Genomic DNA, 21,120 nt, shown 5'->3' with positions numbered 1-21,120 from the left:
GGGGAGGGATCAGGATGCAAATGTTTGGATTTGAGAAGAGGTCAGATCTGGAATAAGGAAGGAAGGAACAGAAGCAAAGGTCAGCCAAACTTCTGAAAGCAAAGAAAGGACAAAATCATATACAAATTCCAAAACCACTTAGGCACTGCTGCTAACAGCTAATTAGCAAAGGGCACAGAAACCACTGGAAAAGTTCTTTCTACATAAAAGGAGTCTTTTGTATATTCATAAGACAAGATAGATCAGAAAGGTCGAAAGAAAGCTAGGATGGATAAAAGTCCACGATTCATACAAATATAACTGACTCATCCATCTCTCTGCTCTGTATATAAATCATCACCCTGGTCAAGCATACGGTCAGTCTGTGATTTCCACAACAGATAACTGATCAAATGACCATCTGGAGAAGCCAATCCCGGATTGTAAGCTAGAGTTGTCAGTCACAGCACCCCACTTCCTCCTGTGCCTCCCCACCCTAGGTGTTTTCAATCTATGGGGAGCTTGGAGGAAATTACAGTGGTACCTCGGTTTACGAACGGCCCTGTTTACAAACTATTCGGTTTACAAACTCCGCAAAACCGGAAGTAGTGTCCCAGTTTGCAAAATTTACCTTGGTCTAAGAACGGAATCCGAATGGTGGAAGGGCACCAGAGGCAGGAGGCCTCATTAGGGAAAGCACGCCTCGGATTCAGAACCGTTTCGGTTTAAGAACAGAGTTCCAGAACGGATTAAGTTCGTAAACCGAGGTACCACTGTACAAAAATGCAGCAAATATTTTAGAAGCCCCTCACCCTGCCAAGGTTCCAGGAGAACTGAGCCAGCTGGCCTTGCCTTGGGCCACCTCAGACTCCAAGACAGTCCCAATATCTTCAAGGTGAGGTTTCTCACCCCAAACTCATTCCTCATCTGAGTCAAATACATAGCCCTGGCCTTTCCCCCCTCAATATCCAAAATCCATTCATATGGATATGTGTACTTTTGTATTTAAATGTCTAAGAATTGTGTCTCCTAGTTTTGACAAGTAGAAAACCAAATGAACAGTTAAAACTCTCAACCTCATATTTACTCTTAGATATCAGGCCAATGGTGATCTTCCTCTTGGTTACTGCTCATCTTCATTTTCTTCTTGTTAAAATTTCTTAGAAACCATCCTAAAAATAATACCCAAATTTAATCATCATCATCATCATCATCATCATCATCATCATCATCATCAGCTCGTTTTACATAGGAATTTTCAAATAATGAATTCCTTAAACAACTCTGCTGTGAATTAAGCATGTGCATAGCTCTGCTCACTGGTCCCATCACCTCCTGGCAAATAGAAGGGCAAGAAATGGAGGCAGTGAGAGATTTTACTTTCTTGGGCTCCATGATCACTGCAGGTGGTGACGGCAGCCACGAAATTAAAAGACGCCTGCTTCTTGGGAGAAAAGCAAAGACAAACCTAGACAGAATCTTAAAAAGTAGAGACATCTCCTTGCCAACAAAGGTCCACATAGTTAAAGCTATGGTTTTCCCAGTAGTGATGTATGGAAGTGAAAGCTGGACCATAAAGAAGGCTGGTCACTGAAGAATTGATGCTTTTGAATTATGGTGCTGAAGGAGATTCTTGAGAGTCCCATGGACTGCAAGAAGATCAAACCTCTCCATTCCGGCGGAAATCAGCCCTGAGTGCTCACTGGAAGGACAGATCCTGAAGCTGAGGCTCCAATACTTTGGCCACCTCATGAGAAGAGAAGACTCCCTGGAAAAGACCCTGATGTTGGGAAAGATGGAGGGCACAAGGAGAAGGGGACGACAGAGAACAAGATGGTTGGACAGTGTTGTCAAAGCTACCAGCATGAGTTTGACTAAACTGCGGGAGGCAGTGGAAGAGAGGAGTGTCTGGCATGCTCTGGTCCATGGGGTCACGAAGAGTCAGACAGACTAAACGACTAAACAACAACAACATAGCTCTGCTGTTGAAACCAAGAAAACTTGGCCGACTTATCAGCTCTCTCGCCCCACCTCTACACACACACCTTTGATTTTTAAGAGGAAACCTGCTGCTTTCAACAGTATGGATAACATCCTTGGAGACCAGAAGTCATGGAGTTCTATTTACATAATCTCATACCCCCTGCCCCGCTGCAGGATGTGTTGATTTATTGAGAGCATTGAATATAAATTGCTCAGCTCTGTTTTTCACCCTGCAATCTCCTTGATATAGAGCTACCTTTAAATCTTTGACTTAACCTGTTCTCAATGACTTTGTCTCAAATAAGAGTGTTCCAAGGCCTTAAATTTAATTTGGGACAATTACTCTTGATGAATCCAGGACATTTAAGCTTGAGTAGTTGGGAGGGAGATCCAGAGGTTTTGAATTAGCCTCGTAATATTTTATGTCCTCATGACTCCTGTATTTTAGTTAAATGGAGGTGATGGTATTAATTGAACCAGCCTCGTTAGAAAATGAACTGCCTATTACGTATCATTGTTGATGGGGTGGGGAGAGACAGGAGTTTAGGCGGGGCTTCTTTCCCCTTTAAAGTCTCTACCAGCTTTACACACCCCGAGATTAATTGCTTTGAGATTAACACATTAATTAAACTACGTGCGCACATTATATTATGTACTATAAAAATCCCTTTCTCAGAAGCTTCTGACACACACCATGGCAGAGCAGGCCCCCAATTCTTGGACTCGTAGATCACTTACCGTTGTCAGAAATGTTAATAAAGGTCCATTGGCAGTGCACCACAAAAGGAAGGGCAATAGCATATTTTTATGGGGGGAAAATAGACCTCAAGGTTCTCCACTAAAATGTGATTGTGCACATAAGGCACTTTGCAAGCAGAAATGTTGCATACCTTGCAAATGACGGGTAGAAGGATTTTAGATACTGTTTTTATCAGAAGTGGAAATCTGAGAAATCTTACTAGACTTAGCAAAATTATTTCTTCTCTCCTGAAAAATTGATTGGATGTTTCTCTTGAATGGGACCCTCCAAATTCATCTGAGGCATGCTTACCCTTCCTTCCATCTTCCTTTCCTCCCTTGATACCCTTTCCTTATGTTTATATGAGAGCCAGTGTGGTGTAGTGGTTAAGAGCATTTAAGAGCAGTGGGCTCGTAATCTGGTGAACTGGGTTCGCGTCTCCGCTCCTCCACATGCAGCTGCTGGGTGACCTTGTGCTAGTCACACTTCTCTGAAGTCTCTCAGCCTCACTCACCTCACAGAGTGTTTGTTGTGAGGGAGGAAGGGAAAGGAGAATGTTAGCCGCTTTGAGACTCCTTTGAGTAGTGATAAAGCGGGATATCAAATCCAAACTCTTCTTCTACATAGGGCCATTGGTCCATCTAGCTCAGCATTGTTGACATTGACTGGAAGAAGTTCTCCAGCATTTCAGACAAGAGCCTGTTTTGGAGACACTGAGGACTGGACACTTTAGATGCAAAGCTGATGCTCTACTACTGAGCTACACTAGTGGCCAAAATTGTGGAAACCTTTTGGGGAAAGTATTTCTGAGGTTTGATGGCTCATAACACCACCTTTTTTGGAGTAATACCATAAAATTATATATCAATTAGCAGTGGCAAAGTTTTTATCGGTTGCAAGAACCAATGATCCCTATATTCTGAACAAAATGCTTGTTTAACCTGGAGGTAGGCTGTATGAGTTGTGTATTGCTTTGTAAGGATTTGTTGGGTCTCTGGACCATAATAAAGATTGATTGATTGATTGATTGATTGATATATCAATGGAAAGATAATTTAATGAAGAATGTAATGCAACAAAGTTTGTTCAATGACAAAGTTTGTTCTGTATTATATCAAAAGTTATAACCAAATAACCAGAAAAAAGAAGCACAACTTGCTTAGGTTGATATTCAGTAGTTTTCCTTCATCTGAATGTAGCCAATGAGCATGAATGTTTAGAGAGCCAATCAGGTGTTATCAAACCTTGGAAATACACTTTCTCCAAAAGGTTTCCACAATGTTGGCCACTAGTGTACAGCCCCTCTCTCGGCAAAGCACTATTCATACCAATGGCACTGTGTACTTATCTCTCACTATATTCATCCAACAAGAATTGCAATCCCAGCCTCAGATTCACAGCTGGGAATCCAGTGCTAGGGAAAGGCAAATGGCGTTCACAGAATAGCTGGACTAATCATCTGAATGAATGCCTCGCAAGTGTCAGGTAAGAATGTGTTAAATCTCCCTGGGGAATATTCAGTCTTATCTGGACTCCTGCCTCCCCCCCCCCCCAAAGTTGAAACACCTCAAATATTTAACCTTGAATTTTTGCTGTAGGCAAAGTTTGTCTCCATTGGTGAAATCTGTTTACTAAGCCACCCACTTACATTTTCCTCTCAGCTACCTTTACAGAAAGCTGTAGGGAAAATAACATCCTCCACCAATTGGCAGAAGCAGAAAGCACGAGGGGAACTGAAACACAGTATGCATGTTGGATAGAGTTGCCCTCCATGTTTTATTGTAACATCTGGAATATAAGTTAATGAGCAGAAGGGTATCTAGGCCATTTGTATCTTCTTGTCAGCCAGCTTCCTTCAGAAAGGTGCAGCCGGATGCTGGTCTGTCCTGAACATGGGACCTCTGGAAAGCAGGGGGGCACAGAACTTCTCATGGAGAGTTGTTGTTGTTGTTTAGTCGTTTAGTCGTGTCCGACTCTTCGTGACTCCATGGACCAGAGCACGCCAGGCACTCCTGTCTTCCACTGCCTCCCACAGTTTGGTCAAACTCATGCTGGTAGCTTCGAGAACACTGTCCAATCATCTCATCCTCTGTCGTCCCCTTCTCCTTGTGCCCTCCATCTTTCCCAACATCAGGGTCTTTTCCAGGGAGTCTTCTCTTCTCATGAGGTGGCCAAAGTATTGGAGCCTCAGCTTCAGGATCTGTCCTTCCAGTGAGCACTCAGGGCTGATTTCCTTCAGAATGGAGAGGTTTGACCTTCTTGCAGTCCATGGGACTCTCCAGAGTCTCCTCCAGCACCATCATGGAGAGATAGGAAGTCCTTTGTGTTTGCGAAAGACAGCTGAGATTTAAGATCCTGCAGAGTGCTTTAAATGGGGAATTGCTAAACTTTGCTAGCTGAATCACTTCTTACTAAAATAACACACAGGAGGGGAAGCATTGAGTGACCCTAATACCTTGGACCTGGTTTAGCAATTCCTGGCTTGGAGTTGCAGAAACTTTGATTGTGCCACCTGCTGGTTGGAGTTCCTTATTTCAATACACTCCAATTGCTACTGCAGCCTCTGTGTTGAAACAGGATATTGCACCAATTCTGTGTCCAAAGTAACCTTACACATTTGCTGCACCCCTGAACTTGACTGTGAGTAAGGGGCACAGACTTACTTTGGCATGAGAAGAGGTTGGACATGTTGGACAAATATAAATGTTGTTCTGCTACCTATATTGCTAATCTCCAGTTCATCCACTGTTATTTGTTAGCTGAATAAATATCATTGCTTTCACATATCTTGGGGCTCTGTGTGCTAAGGTAAAGCTGCTACTCAGTTACCCCCAACTGCCAACTCCATTTGAATGCATTTTTTTTAAAATTTTCCATTTTTTAAAACAAACAAACAAACAAAACAAACACATTTGAATGCATTTTAAAGGGTTTTTGCCAGGATTTGATTAAGTCAACAATGAAATACAACATTGCTATTCTTTATTAATTGGGAGCATCAGGACATGAGACAAGTCAGCTAAGCTTGGGGTGGCAGAAGTGGAACCTGAGTGTTCAGATAGTTACTATCTCATTGTCTGGTACATTAACCAGTCACAGACCAGTATAAATACCAACTCGTAGAAGGGACCGTGAGAGTCATCTAGTCCAACTCCCTGCAATGCGGGAATCTTTTGCCCAACATGACCCTAAGATTAAGAGTCTCATGCTCTACCGACTTCGTTGTCAAGCTCTTCTTATCTTTTCTTGTTTGCTCTTATTCCTATTTACACTGCCATGCTCAGGATGTGAGTCAAAAGAGAAGGTTGGGGGAAAAATTCGGTTGTTGTAGATAAAGCAGCTTATAGCTCTCGTATCTTCCTGTTTGTTTCCCCCCAGCAGTAATGTTTATGGCACAGTCTCACTGCAGCACTACCAAGTAAGAGCAGTTTATAAGCATAATGCCGCCAGGCAGAAATTAGTTGCTGCATCATGATAGCATGGAGTCAATGAGCTTGATCTAGGCCAAGGGCAAGTTGCAGCCAGACAGGCAGCCAAAGATAAATGTTGTGGTTAACGGTGTTTCCAGAGAGTTTCTGTGGCTGCCTTGCTCCACACCCACCCCACCCAGATAAACACAGGAGCATCTCGGAGCATCTGCTGTTCTAGCAGCCACAAGAACATTCAATCACACTGAACACTTAATAATTGTCTGTCCAAAATAGGCCATGGAAGAAAAATGGGCAGATCTGAAGTCAGTGACAGTTGTCTGGGTCTAAGAAAACCAGGAGGAAAGCTTTGATGGTTGAGATATAATCCCTGGGCCTATTTTGACCAATGCCGTAGGTAAACTGGAGACCACAGGCATTCCAAATCAAGGGAAGCAATCCACAATTTATATTGTTGATTTGTTCCCGCCAAGCTAGTTTTAGTTTAGTGAATAAAACAGTTGTTCTCTGAGAGCCAAGCACAAAAAGCGTTTAGGTCCACATACCAACTGCATATTGCTAACTAGGAAAGTTTCTTTTTATGTCACTTCAGAGGTTTGGTCAAATTTGGAGTAGCATTTTGGTCAAAGCCTCAAATCACAGGGGAAGTAGCTCATCTTCTTTTCACAGCCAGTCCAACATGGATCAAGGAGATGTCAACTGACTCTACTTTTTCCAGGTTTCAGGGAAGAGAAAAATTGACAAAAGAAGGATAAAGGTAAAGGTACCCCTGCCCGTACGGGCCAGTCTTGACAGACTCTGGGGTTGTGCGCCCATCTCACTTAAGAGGCCAAGGGCCAGCGCTGTCCGGAGACACTTCCGGGTCACGTGGCCAGCGTGACAAAGCTGCATCTGGCGAGCCAGCGCAGCACACGGAAACGCCGTTTACCTTCCCGCCAGTAAGCGGTCCCTATTTATCTACTTGCACCCGGGGGTGCTTTCGAACTGCTAGGTTGGCAGGCGCTGGGACCGAGCGACAGGAGCGCACCCCGCCACGGGGATTCGAACCGTCGACCTTTTGATCGGCAAGCCCTAGGCGCTGAGGCTTTTACCCACAGCGCCACCCGCGTCCCAAAAAAAGAAGGATGGATTCCCTTAAAAAGTCATCTCATTGTGTGTAGAGAACATTTTTCAGTTCAGGAGCCAAAGGCCTTTGTGGGGAAGCTTCCAGGTTCTACATGTCAGTGGTAGGTGAGGCCAGAGGCAAAAGTGGGTGGAGCAATGCAGTAGGCTCCTCCAAGTAGCACCCTCTCCAAATCTTTCAGTCCAGGCAACCATTACCTGTCAGGAGTCCAGGTTCCCAGCTTGATAACACAGTAAGCGTAGCTAATTAAAAAGGAGTATTTATTGCAAAAACAAACAGATACCTCCGGACAGCTCGACCAAAGCCTCCGACATCATTACTCAAGATGACCCTTCTGAAGACTGCTTTCTGTCTCTACAGAATTGTTTTGCTTCCTGTCTAGATTCCCTCCCATTCACTGGCTCCTTGGACTGATTGGATCATCTCCAACCCCTTCTGTTTCCGATACACTCTCTGTGCCTCTTCACGCCTAATTGGTCAGGCAGAACCAAAGTCTGCAGCTGTCAGCTCTCCACTGCCTGACTAACATCAAAGTCTCGCTGTGCCTGGCTGCTTTCTGCAGTTGACTGCAAACCTTCGCTTAGAGCTGGCTTATTCCTGACACCACCACAGTTCACGGTCACCACTGAGCCAGGCAAAAGCACTCAAGACGGCCCAGAGCAGGCCAGTGAGAGGTGTGGTTTGGGGAGAGGTTGTGGCCTGAGCAGGGTCTCAAATGCCAGACTCTTGCCCACACAACCATATGATTAGTAGGTTTGGATGAACTGGAGATAGCTCCATTGATGCATAAGAAACTGAGGTGGTTCTCCTGCTAAAATACTAGAAGGCATTCGTTGTTTCTATAATAATGGGGTGTATGGGATGTTAGGGGAGGGGTAGTACCTCATGGTGGACTGACCGTCTTCTGTCTGCATCTCAACAAGAGTGATAATTTCGTGGTAACTGATGAGAGCCAAGACATAAATCTTGGCTCTCAAAATTCACTCTAGATGTAAGAGTGAACAGGAATTAACCTCTGATTCTCTGCCTAAGTCAGGAGACTGAGAAGCTGCCAGCTCCTGGGAACCCAGATGAGGGTGAGCGACTTAAGAGCAAAGAAGCAACATGGTACCCAAACGCCACATAAGAGCCCTAATTGATAAATAGGGTTTGCAAGCCTCCCATTCTCTAACAATACAATGGTACCTCTGGATGCGAATGGGATCTGTTCCGGAGCCCCGTTTGCATCCTGAAGTGAATGTAAGATGCATCTGCACGTCTGTGCATGTGCGGGTCGCGTTTTGCAACTTCGGCGCATGCGCATGACGTCATTTTGAGCGCATGCGCAAGCTGCATAACCCGGAAGTAACATGCTCCATTACTTCTGGGTCGCCGCAGAGCGCAACCCGAAAATGCTTATCCTGAAGTGTATTCATCCCGAGGTATGACTGTACCTGAAACAGTCTGAAAGCAAAACTGCCATTTTTGGGTTCTCTCTGTTTCTCATTTCTCCAAACTTAAATTCAGTTTGCCACATTTCCATGTGTTTTCTTTTTTAAAAGTCCTCATGAAAATTTTCAGCATTTTATTAAGTGTTTATCCTAATATATACATTTTTACAAGGAATTTTCCATAATATAATGCATTTTTGAATATTATTTTCACTCAAATATGCATTTTAAGCATATTTCCCCATATATATATTTCTGCAATTTTTTATGGTAGGAGAACTACATTGCTGATTTCGGGGAAGTGTGAATTTTGTGTTGCGAATTGTTCTGAGAAGTGTGAATCCCCACTGCTGCTGCCACCGCCGCCATTCCTATTCTGAAGCAATGACATTTACTTCACTGTGGCCTCTTTAGGGTAAAAGAACTGAGTATTGCTATCTTTCTTCTATTTCTTTTAATAACTGGGCTTCTGTTACTTGTGCAAGCTACATTTATTGTTCTGGGTTTCATTTCAAATCTCATTCCCTTCTTAATAAGCAGATTAGCATTTTTATTGGGATAGTTGGAACAGCTGGGGGTGGGGGGGAGTTTCCCACATATATGCTATTATTTCTCCAAGAGCATGGACAGCCTCCTGCAAGGCTTCTGCAGCAAATTTGTACTTTGTCTTGGATGCTAATGCCTCTGTTTAAATTATTCAATATTGTCTGTTTATCAGTGCCGTTTTTAGTTGCATAGTGTGTTTGTGTCTGTGAGAAACATAAACAACTGGCTGCCATTTTGAAATACTACTGGAAATGCCACTGGAAAATAGGAAGCTGCTGCCTCTTTGCTTTGGGATGGCGTTTCAAGCCATTAAAGCATGAATTCCATGAGGCACAGACCAAGACTGACAATATAACAGATTGTATTCGTGAGACAAGAGGAAATAAATAATTGTGAAGCTAAGTTTATCAGTGAGTTTACAGTAAGAATTTCTGGGTTTGTTTGTTTGTTTGAACACTTCTTTATACAGAAAAGAAGCAAGTATTTTAATTGAGTTTTCTGATTTTTCTGATTTTTTCTTTATTGTATCTTTTAGACTTTATTGTCAAACAATTTAGACAACAATTTATAAATAAATAAATTTAGACAAACGCCGGCTCCCTTGGCCTATAGATCAAGATGAGCACTGCAACCCCAGAGTCGTCCGCGACTGGACCTAATGGTACCTTTACCTTTTACTAGACTTCATAAAGAGTGTGGTATTAAGCTGTATATGAATGTTTTGAATACATAAATAACTACATAAATAACTACACAGTGAGTGTTCATGATTGCCTACACTTCTTCTATTTGTTGTGTAGTACCATTGTAGAAAAACACTCATAGGGAGAATACCTTATCTGCAATGAAATCACCAGAGGAAACATGCATCTTGATTCTTTGGAAGGAAGGAAGGAAGGAAGGGCAAAGTTGGACCAGTTGTTCTTAAGAGATTCCACAGATGATAAAAGGAAACTAAAGGAGGAAGCACTAAAGAGGAGGGGGTAAATATTTAGGACCCATAAAGTTTGTATAGTTTCTCGAGTACAAATAGCTTACTCATCAATCACAATTCTGACATCACACATTGGCTAAAAACACTGAAACCAGGTGCAGCCAGGCTGGCTTATCTCATAGAAATTGCTTAGAGGAGTGCATGTACATTTTGCTGTATAACTTTTCTTCTAGGGGCTTGCTTCTTTTTAATGAGAGTTCAGAGTCTTGGCCCTCTTGCAGGCACTGGCACCATTTGCGCCATTATGAATCCAGCCATTTTATGGGCAATGCTCCAGGTGACCAAATTCCCTGAAGTTCTGAGCTAGCTTGAGCAACTGTCCTTTCTAGGTGGTTTAATTGACATATGTAAGATTCTGCATTCATTATATGAGATTAATAATAAATGATACCTTTTTAAAATATAGGCTAGTTCTCCTTAAGGTGAAAATCTGTCCCTGGCCTCACTGCAAACTGCAGACCAGGGCTCATTCATGATGATGATGTATCCCTTCCACACAGGGAGGAAAAACCCCTCATAACACAGAAAAACTATGTACGACTGAGAACTTTGGGCTATGTTGTGCGTCCATTATGATTATCAAATGTTGTTATTGTTGATATCTAAAGTGGTTCAGCCCAGATCCAGGTTTATTGTCTCAGTGAGATCTAGACCTTTATTTACCATTTATTGTGGACTAACATAGGTAAGGTAAAGGGAGCCCTGACCATTAGGTCCAGTCGTGACCGACTTTGGGGTTGCGGCACTCATCTCGCTTTATTGGCCAAGGGAGCCGGCGTACAACTTCCGGGTCATGTGGCCAGCATGACTAAGCTGCTTCTGGCAAACCAGAGCAGCGCACAGTAATGCCGTTTACCTTCCCACCAGAGTGGTACCTATTTATCTACTTGCACTGGTATTCTTTCAAACTGCTAGGTTGGCAGGAGCAGGGACCGAGCAATGGGAGCTCACCCCGTTGCGGGGATTTGAACCGCCAACCTTCTGATCAGCAAGTCCTAGGCTCTGTGGTTTAACCCACAGAGCCACCCACATCCCTTGTGGACTAACATAGGAGAGCAATAATGGAATCTTAGAGTTGAAAGGTACCCAATATCAGCTAAAGCATCCATGACAGATGACCATCCAACCTCTGCTTAAAACCTAAAAGGAAGCAGTCCACCACCTCTCTTGGGAATGTGTTCCATTGCTGAACAACTCTCACTGTCAGAAAGTTTTTCCAAATGGTTCTAGTCCTACCCTCCGGAGCAAGAGAAAACAACGGTGCTCCCTCCTCTATGCGGCAGCCCTTAAGATATTTGAAGATGGCTATCATATCATATACTTCTATCATATACTTTTATGTCTATGTATCTGGCGCTGTGGGTAAAAGCCTCAGCGCCTAGGGCTTGCCGATCGAAAGGTCGGCGGTTCAAATCCCCGTGGCGGGGTGCGCTCCCGTTGCTCGGTCCCAGCGCCTGCCAATCTAGCTGTTCGAAAGCACCCCCGGGTGCAAGTAGATAAATAGGGACCGCTTACTGGCGGGAAGGTAAACGGCGTTTCCGTGTGCTGCGCTGGCTCGCCAGATGCAGCTTTGTCACACTGGCCACGTGACCCGGAAGTGTCTGCGGACAGCGCTGGCCCCCGGCCTCTTGAGTGAGATGGGCGCACAACCCCAGAGTCTGTCAAGACTGGCCTGTACGGGCAGGAGTACCTTTACCTTTTTATCTCTATTGTGCTAAATATCCAAGCAAGCTGGCAATATATATGCAGACAAATATTAAACGGATAACCAACCATCTGAAATTAAAATTTAATTGCAAACAGCAGCCGATGAGACCAGAGAGCCTTTAGAATATGATGTTAATTCTCAGAATCAGAAAATGTCAAACAACATCCCTTGCTTGGTTACAACAATGAGGTTGTTTCTTTAAAAATATTACAGAATGTGCCGGGAGGGCGGGGGGAGTGAAGCTGAAAGAAATATACTGGAGATTATATAATTAATGATGGCTATAATTTAGAAAGCATAGCCTTTCCCAGCAGTTCTGAAGAAGCACGGAGACATTCATTGTGGCCATTAATCAGCAGGCATTTCTAATAAGGGTCAGTACGATCTAGCATTATTCTGTAGATTATTATCAGTGAGCTAGTAAAGAAACTTTGATTTCTACCAAGTGGCTATTATCAAGCTGCCTTGATTTTATCTCAGCTGTTTAGAATCAACAGCCAGAATATAAATATGTGTGTATGTGTATTCGTATATCCTTGGGCTCATTCAAATACCCCAAATTGATGCTAATAATCCTTCCCATCTGATTTCAAGTTGTAATTTGCTTAAAGTGGCAATGCTAATTTGTGGATCATAGAGATGCCATTGAAATTGGGGTGGGGGGGTCCACTAGTTGCTGAGATGTCACTTTTTTGGCAAAAAAAAATAGAGAATGAAAGCAGAAAGAAAGAGGCATTGGTTTAATTATATGGGTAGCAACCACATCAGAATATTTTCTTTTCAAAAAAATAAATAAATCTATGCATGGTGGGGAGAGGTTTAACCCTTTTTGCTCTAGAAACATTCCTGATTAAAATCTCCCCCGTGGCAATTAGCTTTGGGAGTGGGGTAATTCACCAGCATCAATTGTTTCCCTAAAACTAATTATCACAGGAGATATTTTTGTCTACATCTTGGCTGCGGAGGGAAGTGCTAAACCTCTTTACAGACCTGATGAGAATCAGGAAGAAGGAACATATCTATTATTAAATTGGAAAAATTCCCTGATGTGAGCCCTACAATCCAACTTTTTAAAAACCAACAACAGCATCCCTTTCCTAAAAGATAAAATGACTATTCCCTTGGCAAAGTGTATAGGAGTGGTATCTTGGACAGCGTTCAGTTAAACACCTGCACATAGGCACTTTTAGAAATTGCTTCATTAACTAGTAGTGTCCAATAATAAGAAGGTTTTTTAATAACAAATTGTACATAAAAAAGTAAAATAATGTTAAGGGTGAAATTCTACACTCACTTTTCTGGAAGTACGCCTCATTGAACTCAAAGGGTAAAAAAATGAGGTGCCAGTTCTCATATCTGTGGGCAGTTCATAATAGCTGCCATAGGCAGCGGGGGGGGGGGGAGGAGACGTTGGTACTCTGTACTGGTGAATAGCAGCCTAATAAAAAACTACTGGACGTCACCAGCCCTCTCCACATCAGCACTGGCGATCACACACTCAAGCTGGCGGATGATTTTGTTTACCTGGGTTCCACCATAACCTCTCTATCAATCCTGAGCTGGATAAGCATATTGAGAAGGCAGCTATGGCAATGGCTCGCCTCTCCAAAAGGGTATGGGAGAATGTGAACATCCAATACCAAGATGAAGGTCTACCAGGTTTGCATGTTGAGCATGCGTCTTTATGGAAGTGAGTCGTGGGCAACTTTCAGCTGCTAGAAGGAATGCCTTGAGACCTTCCACATGCACTGTGTCAGGAAGATTTGGGGTGTCACATGGCAGGACAGAGTCTCAAACAAAGATGTGTTCTCCCAAACCCACATTACCAGTATGTTGACACTGGTATGTTGTCTCCCTGATGTCTATGCTGGGTTGGTCATTTCCACAGAATGAAAGATGATAGGATCCCCAAAGACGTGCTCTATGGGGAGTTGGCTTCAGGCACCATGCCCATTGGCAGACCAACTCTTCATTACAAAGATGTTTCCAGTACGTTTCCAAGCACAATTCAAAGTGTTGGTGTTGAACTTTAAAGCCCTAAACGGCCTCAGTCCTGTATACCTGAAGGAGCGTCTCCACCCCCATCGTTCTGCCCTGGCACTGAGATCCAGCGCCGAGGGCCTTCTGGCGGTTCCCTCACTGCAAGAAGTGATGTTACAGGGAACCAGACAGAGGGCCTTCTTGGTAGTGGCGTCATCGCTGTGGAACACCCTCCTATCAGAGGTCAAGGAAATAAGCAGCTTTTAAAAGACATCTGAAGGCAGCCCTGTTTAGGGAAGTTTTTAATATTTAATGCTGTATTGTTTTTAACACTCAATTGGGATCCGGCCAGAGTGGCTGGGGAAACTCAGCCAGATAGATGGGGTATAAATAATAAATTATTATTATTATTATTATTAGTCTGCAAACATGACATGAAGTCTGGCAGCATCAACCCCACCATGTGACTGCAGTGCCTGGAGACAGACAGTCAGGTTGTGTATCCATAGCAACAACCAGAGGAGGAAATCCACTGGGAGGAGGGCAGAGAGAAGAATCTCTATGGTGCATCTGCAGCAGCACAACTAGACAGCTTCATCTGCCCTAGCTGCAACAAAACATGTCTCTCACATATCACTCTCTACAGCCACGGCAGGCACTGTAACCTTCCAACAGTTTGACTTCACCCACAAAGGCACACTCCCCCACTGTCTTCCAAGACAAATGGTTGCCAACCAGGACATGAATAGGGTTGTGCTGTTAATACTGTGCTGCACCTATCTCCCTATGTTTGTGAGCTCTGATCATTAATATCTCTTTGTTCTCCAAAGCTATTCCTCACTCAAGGTTGGGCATCAATGTTACATTGACGTATTTATGAGACAGATACACCAACACAGAGCTCCCTGGGGCATATATTATCGAACACAGCTTGTTAAGCTCAGCATGCTTGTAATTGGCATCTTCGATTGGAAGATCAATCCATCACGAAAACACATCTTAAATTAGAAGTGTGACATGCCAGCTCATATCCTTCCAGTAGTATTAGGGTTAACATAGAATATGTCTTCTTTAAATTGTAGCTATACATTTTGGCTTTTTAAAGGTATTTTCCAACTTAATAACGGCGTGCATATCTGATATGTGTTCTGGTGAGGAAAATACACATCTTGGGGTTTCTCAGAGTGAGAACAAATATTTGCCGATTGAAACATGCCACCGGAATTGCATCCCCATGATACGTTCTACCTTCTGCTGCTTTAACAATTCAATTATTTTCCCCTCTAGCTAGCATCATTTTACAGTGAGTTATCCTTCCTCTAAAATTCTACCTACCTCCGACTTGTAGATTTTTTTATTGAACACCTACTGTACATACACCTATGGTGAGGGTACGGGAACAAAGAATGACTCAGAGACTTCTGTGTATTTATTTATTTGAATATTTATAATCCACAATTCCATAAAATATATCAAGGTGGCTTAGAACTTAAAGCACTATAAAAGCAATCTATGAGCACCGTATTTTTCGCACCATAGGACGCACCGGACAATAGGACGCACCTTGTTTTAGAGGGGGGAGAACAAGGGGAAAAAATTCTTCCGCTCTCTGCCCAGCGCCCCTTCAGCGAAGCGGCAGGAGGTGCTGCGCAGAGAGTGGGAGAATTTTCCCCCTCTTGTTTTCCCGCTCTAAAACAAGGTGCCGTTTAAGGTGCGTTCAGGCGGCTACCTTGGAAGCCTGGAGAGCAAGAGGGGTCGGTGCACACCGACCCCTCTCGCTCTCCAGTCTTCAGGTTCCTTTCGACCTGCTCTTTGGGGCTGGCGGGGGGAAGCCCACCACCAGCCCCAAAGAGCAGGTCAGGGAGCAGTGGAAAGGCGCAGCGGAGAGGCTGCTGCCATAGTCACGCGTCACTTCTCCAGCTGGGAGAGGGTCGCGGGGGGCTGCCTTAGCCCCGCGCGTGCTCTCCCGGCTAGAGAGGCGACGCGCGGCTATGGAGGCTCCTGCCATAGTCGCACGTCACCTCTGCAGCCGGGAGAGGGTCGTGGGGGGCTGCCTTAGCCCCGCACGCGCTCTCCCGGCTAGAGAGGCGACGCGCGGCTATGGAGGCTCCTGCCATAGCCGCACGTCACCTCTCCAGCCGGGAGAGGGTCGCGGGGCTATGGCGTCTTCGCTCCATAGGACGCACACACATTTCCCCTTCATTTTTGAAGGGGAAAAAGTGCGTCCTATAGAGCGAAAAATACGGTATATAAAAAACCCAATTTAAAACATCAAATAAAACATTGATTGGCTAAACAGAGAAATTCATACAGTGCAGCCCTGTCTAAAAAGTACAGTTTTCAAAAGATATTTGAGAGGAGGCAGGGATGGTTGCAAAGTTCCATGCAGCAGGGCCTGCCAAACTAAAGGCTTGGTCCCTAGTGAAAGCCAACTGAACCTTGGGAGCATGGGGAACCGCTAAAAGAGCCCCATCGAAGGACTTGAGTGATTGAGGTGTAGAAAGGATCAGATAGCTCTTAGGGTACTTTGGGCTCAAGTTGTTCAGGGCTTTGGGAATTGACACAAGAACCTTAAACCTGACCCGGTAGCAAAATGGCAGTCAGTGAAGCTCTCAGTGGTGGATGTCGCCAGTAATCTGTTATTGTCTGTCCAATACTAGTTGCAGTTCTTTGTGCCTGCCCATTAGGGGAAATAGGAAGCCCAAAACATATATATTTTTAGATGTCCCTTTTATGTTGAGATTTGTAGAGACACCATTGATCCTTTGCTGAAGAGGCTCGCCGATCTTTCAGACAAGTCTAAACTAAATTCTCTCCTCTTGGGCAAAGATCACAAGACGACCTGGCTGATAGCCAGAGTCTGCACCCAAATTTGTAGGCACAGATCATCCTCTAGAATGAAACAGCTTACTAGGGAAATGCTGAAGTCGCCCTTTGGGGTGCCTCAGGGTTAATTTTTATGGTAGCCCAAATCTCAGTTGTATGGGTGTATGTATATACTTCAATTTTAACTCATGAGCTATTGCTGCAATCTGCTCTGATTGTATATTTTATCTTTATGAATGCTGTTTTTATTGTGTTATGTGAGCTGGTCTTTGACCATAATAAATTATCTATCTATCTATCTATCTATCTATCTATCTATCTATCTACCTATCTACCTATCTACCTATCTACCTATCTACCTATCTAATCATCTATCTACCTATCTATCATCTACTAGTTGCAGTTTCCAGACAAGATACAAGGGCAGCTCTACATAAAGTGTGCTACAGTAATCAAGCCCCAAGGTTACTGAGGCACTGTGGCTGTTTTATGGCCACAACTTTATTGGTTACAAGGCACCAAGTCTGCCATGGCACAGGGCAAGGATCCAGCCATCAAGCAGTCTAACTTGGTGGCCAGTGTGTCCCAGCTGAGTTGGCCTGATTGCAAGTTCACTCCAGTGGAGTGAGGCAAGCTGGGAGTTCTGCCATCCAACAGCCCCCAGAAATGGGGATATGGGCATAAAGCACTACTGCAAGATCCTTTAAGGGGATTCACCCTCATGGGAAGCAGGCGCTCTCCTATTAGAGTAAAGTTGGGACAGGTAGAAATTAATCCTCTATAATTTTGGATACTGGTTTAGGAAGGCGAACTCCACACAAAGCCTTTCCCAGTTGTGCTTGTTGGTAAATTTTACTCCCAGCCCTATTACACAGTGGCTAGTTAGCATCTGTAGCACTGTACCTCAACACACACACACACCAAAAATATTACAGACAGGTCTCACTTTCTGAATATAATATGTTCCCTGGAAATAATTTGTTAGGTGAGTGTTCACATAACAAGTCAGTGATTTCCATTGACTCCTATGGCGAAATTTCTAACCTGTTCCTGACCACAGAATTTTGAGCCCCAAAATCAAAGCAAAAAACCAGGGGAGGGACGACGACGACCCTGAAACGTTATTAAAGTACAGATCACTACAGTTCCTCAGCTAACCAGCAAAAAACAAACAATGAAGTAAAAAGACAATAAAAAAGCTCTCTGTCTGGATATCTGAATCTGTGGAGTGTATAGTGAGATTCAGGAACTAATTCATCATGTTCAGATAAGTGAATTTTCACATAGCAAGCATGCAGAAAGTGGGCAATCTTAGAGGTAGGGTGGTTGGGTAAGCCTTTATGTGGCATGGCACAGGGCAAACTGCTAGATGCCCCTGGGTTGGTCTGCATTCATATCAAGAAGTCTTCCCGCCAGTCCTCTCCTAGGCCCCACCTCCAATAAGCCAATCAGAGCCCTTCATTAGCTTCCTAGAGATAGGACCAACAGTGTGGCTGAGTGGTGTCACCACAACAGGTTAAAGACTATGCCAAAATGAGAAGTGTGGAGAGAGAAAAATAGAGAGAGAGAAAAGAAAGGAAACGAGCCAACAGACAAGGAAGAAACAAGGGAGGTAGAGAAGAGGCAGGGCTTGTTTCCTATCCTTCTTCTTCAGGAACAAATGGAGAATCAGGAATCCTCAATGATAAGATAAATCCAGAAAGCAGGGGGCATCAGGCATTGTTAGTCCATGGTAAGACATGCACCAAGCAGAAATGGAAGTTCTATGCACAGACAGTGGCCAGGGGAATTGCTTTCAAAAGTACAAGGTCAAATTTTGGGAAGCAGCCCCCCTCCAGTGCCCCACCTACACCCCTGGGGTTGCATGGCAGCAGCCGTGGCTTCTCGCTGGAAGCCACTGCTGCTGTGCAGCCCAAGTTAGCAAGACCTGGGCAGGGAGGAGGCACCTTTTTCATTTTGCCTCATGCATAAAAACAGGGTGCTTGATGGGTGAAGTGGTACCTGCCCAAATGGTCAGAAAAACAAACAGAACACTCAGTATTGTCAGCTAACCTGACAATGGGTTGCAAAATGGCAAGGATTCTTTAGACTGCAGGACTGTTATTAATTCACATCCTAAATGTATATTTAAAAAAGGCTAGAGCAGAGGTCAGCAACCTCAAAGGAGCACCCGTGTGCGTGTGCACATGCTATTTCCAGCGCTCCTCCGACCTGGAAATAGCGTGTGTGCATGCCCACGGTGCTTCTCCATCCCGCACGTGCGAGCACGTGCTATATCTGGCACACATCCGGGTCGGAGGAGCACCCCTGCGCATGTGCACAGGCACCATCAACCCAGAAGTTGGTTTCTGCACCACGCAGCACCGCACCACACTGGTAAGAGTGGGCAAGAGGGTGGTAGGGGTCACCATGGGCCGGTTAGACAAGCCTCGTGGGCTGCTACCAGCCCATGGGCCTTAGGTTGCCGACCCCTGGGCTAGACACCTACAGGCTGGGGAACCCTGTGTATGAGAAAAGAAGCACGATTGTTGGTATTAAAAATGTGCAAGCACACTTTTGTTTTTTATTGCTGTAAAACATTGACTGCCAAGCCCAGGCTGAATAGTGGAGTTAATTACTATTATGCTATTTAGAAACAGACAGGCAACAGAATTCTTTTTATTCCACGAGGCTATTAAAAAAGAAGTCTAATGGAATTAACCTGATACCTTTGCACCAGGGACCACTTGCTCCCTCAATTAATTGCTTTCAGTGTACAAGGTATTGTGGCACAACAAATCATTTAGCTTTTTAATGGGCTGCTCTCAGCCAGGGATGGCCAGCTGGCAGCCCGTGGACCAGATCCAGCTCACAAAGCAATTTTATCTGGCCTCCCACCAGCCTTAGATTTTAATCAAGGTGTCATAAAACATTTGCCCAGTTATAAGGAAAATGAAATTGTTTTTTAAAAAGTTGTGTGAGAGATACATCTCAGACTTTAATATTATGGCCCCATCTGCAGGATACTCTTAATGAAATATCATGCTACTTTAAACAGTTGTGGCATCCCCCAGAAGAATCCTGGGGCCTACAGGTTGTTAGGGGTGCTGAGAGAAGGCCCTTATTTTCCCCATGCAGCTACAATTCCCAGAGTTTCTTCCCAAGAAACTACGGGAACTGTAGCTCTGAGAAGGCAATCAGTGTCTCCTAGCAACTCTCAGCACCTTTAATAAACTTCAGTTCCCATGATTCTTTAGGGATAGTTGTCTAAAGTGGGATGATGTTGCTTCAAATGTAGGTGAGGCATAAATACCTGAGTTTTGTGTGTAATATGATGCTTGAATATAGATGTATCATTGGTGTAATATCCTTAATATGATGAACCAACCATCTGGGAAATAAAATCTGCAGACAGGGCTCTGCTTCAGGCTTAATCTTATGGGGAGACTAGCTTGTTCCCTATTAAAAGCAGGGCCTTTTCCATTCCAGCTGCAACATTATGGAACTCCATTCTGAGGGAGATTTGCTGTATTTGGGCTGCAGGTACTCCTAGTAATCTTGATTTTTAAGATGTGATTATTTATTTTGACTGACTAGAATTTCCCCTCAGAGAGGACTGAGGGATCAATCAAGTCCTTCAACACTCTTAAGTATATTTGTCTCCTTTACTGCTTGTATAGTGAAAGGGTCAATGCCAGATGTACATCACTTAGAGTAAATAAGGGTGGGCAAATGAGGGGACACCTTTGCAAAAATACCAAAAATATTCAGAGAGGGAGGCAGTATAGACACTGCAAAAAATGCTTTAGAAGCAGCAAAAGTAGTTTTAGCTCTGTCCTAAGGGAAAGAAAAGGGACGCCTAGGACTTGCCGATCGCATGGTCGGTGGTTCGAATCCCCATGGTGGGGTGCGCTCCCGCCGTTTGGTCCCAGCGCCTGCCAACCTAGCAGTTTGAAAGCACGTCAAAGTGCAAGTAGATAAATAGGGACCGCTTACCAGCGGGAAGGTAAACGCCGTTCCGTGTGCTGCACTGGCTCGCCAGAGGCAGCTTGTCACACTGGCCACGTGACCCGGAAGTGTCTCCGGACAGCGCTGGCTCCTGGCCTATAGAGTGAGATGAGCGCACAACCCTAGAGTCTGTCAACACTGGCCCGTACGGGCAGGGGTACCTTTACCTTTAAGGGAAAGAATCATTGCTTGAGGTTCAGCTTTGGAATTAAATTCTCACCAATCAACCTCTATTTTGTACTTTGATTGCTATTAACCCAGATCATGATTTAAGTGAATGGCAGCATGAAATGTAATTACAGCTGGATCAATACGAGACAAAATTAATTTCTTTAGCACAGGTTTAGAATAATAGAATAGCTCTAAGTAAAAAGAAATATTTGAATGAAGGTAACAT

The sequence above is a fragment of the Podarcis raffonei genome, chromosome 13 (assembly GCF_027172205.1).
Source record: "Podarcis raffonei isolate rPodRaf1 chromosome 13, rPodRaf1.pri, whole genome shotgun sequence".
Classification (NCBI taxonomy): Eukaryota; Metazoa; Chordata; class Lepidosauria; order Squamata; family Lacertidae; genus Podarcis; species Podarcis raffonei.
This window is presented reverse-complemented; position numbering follows the sequence as displayed.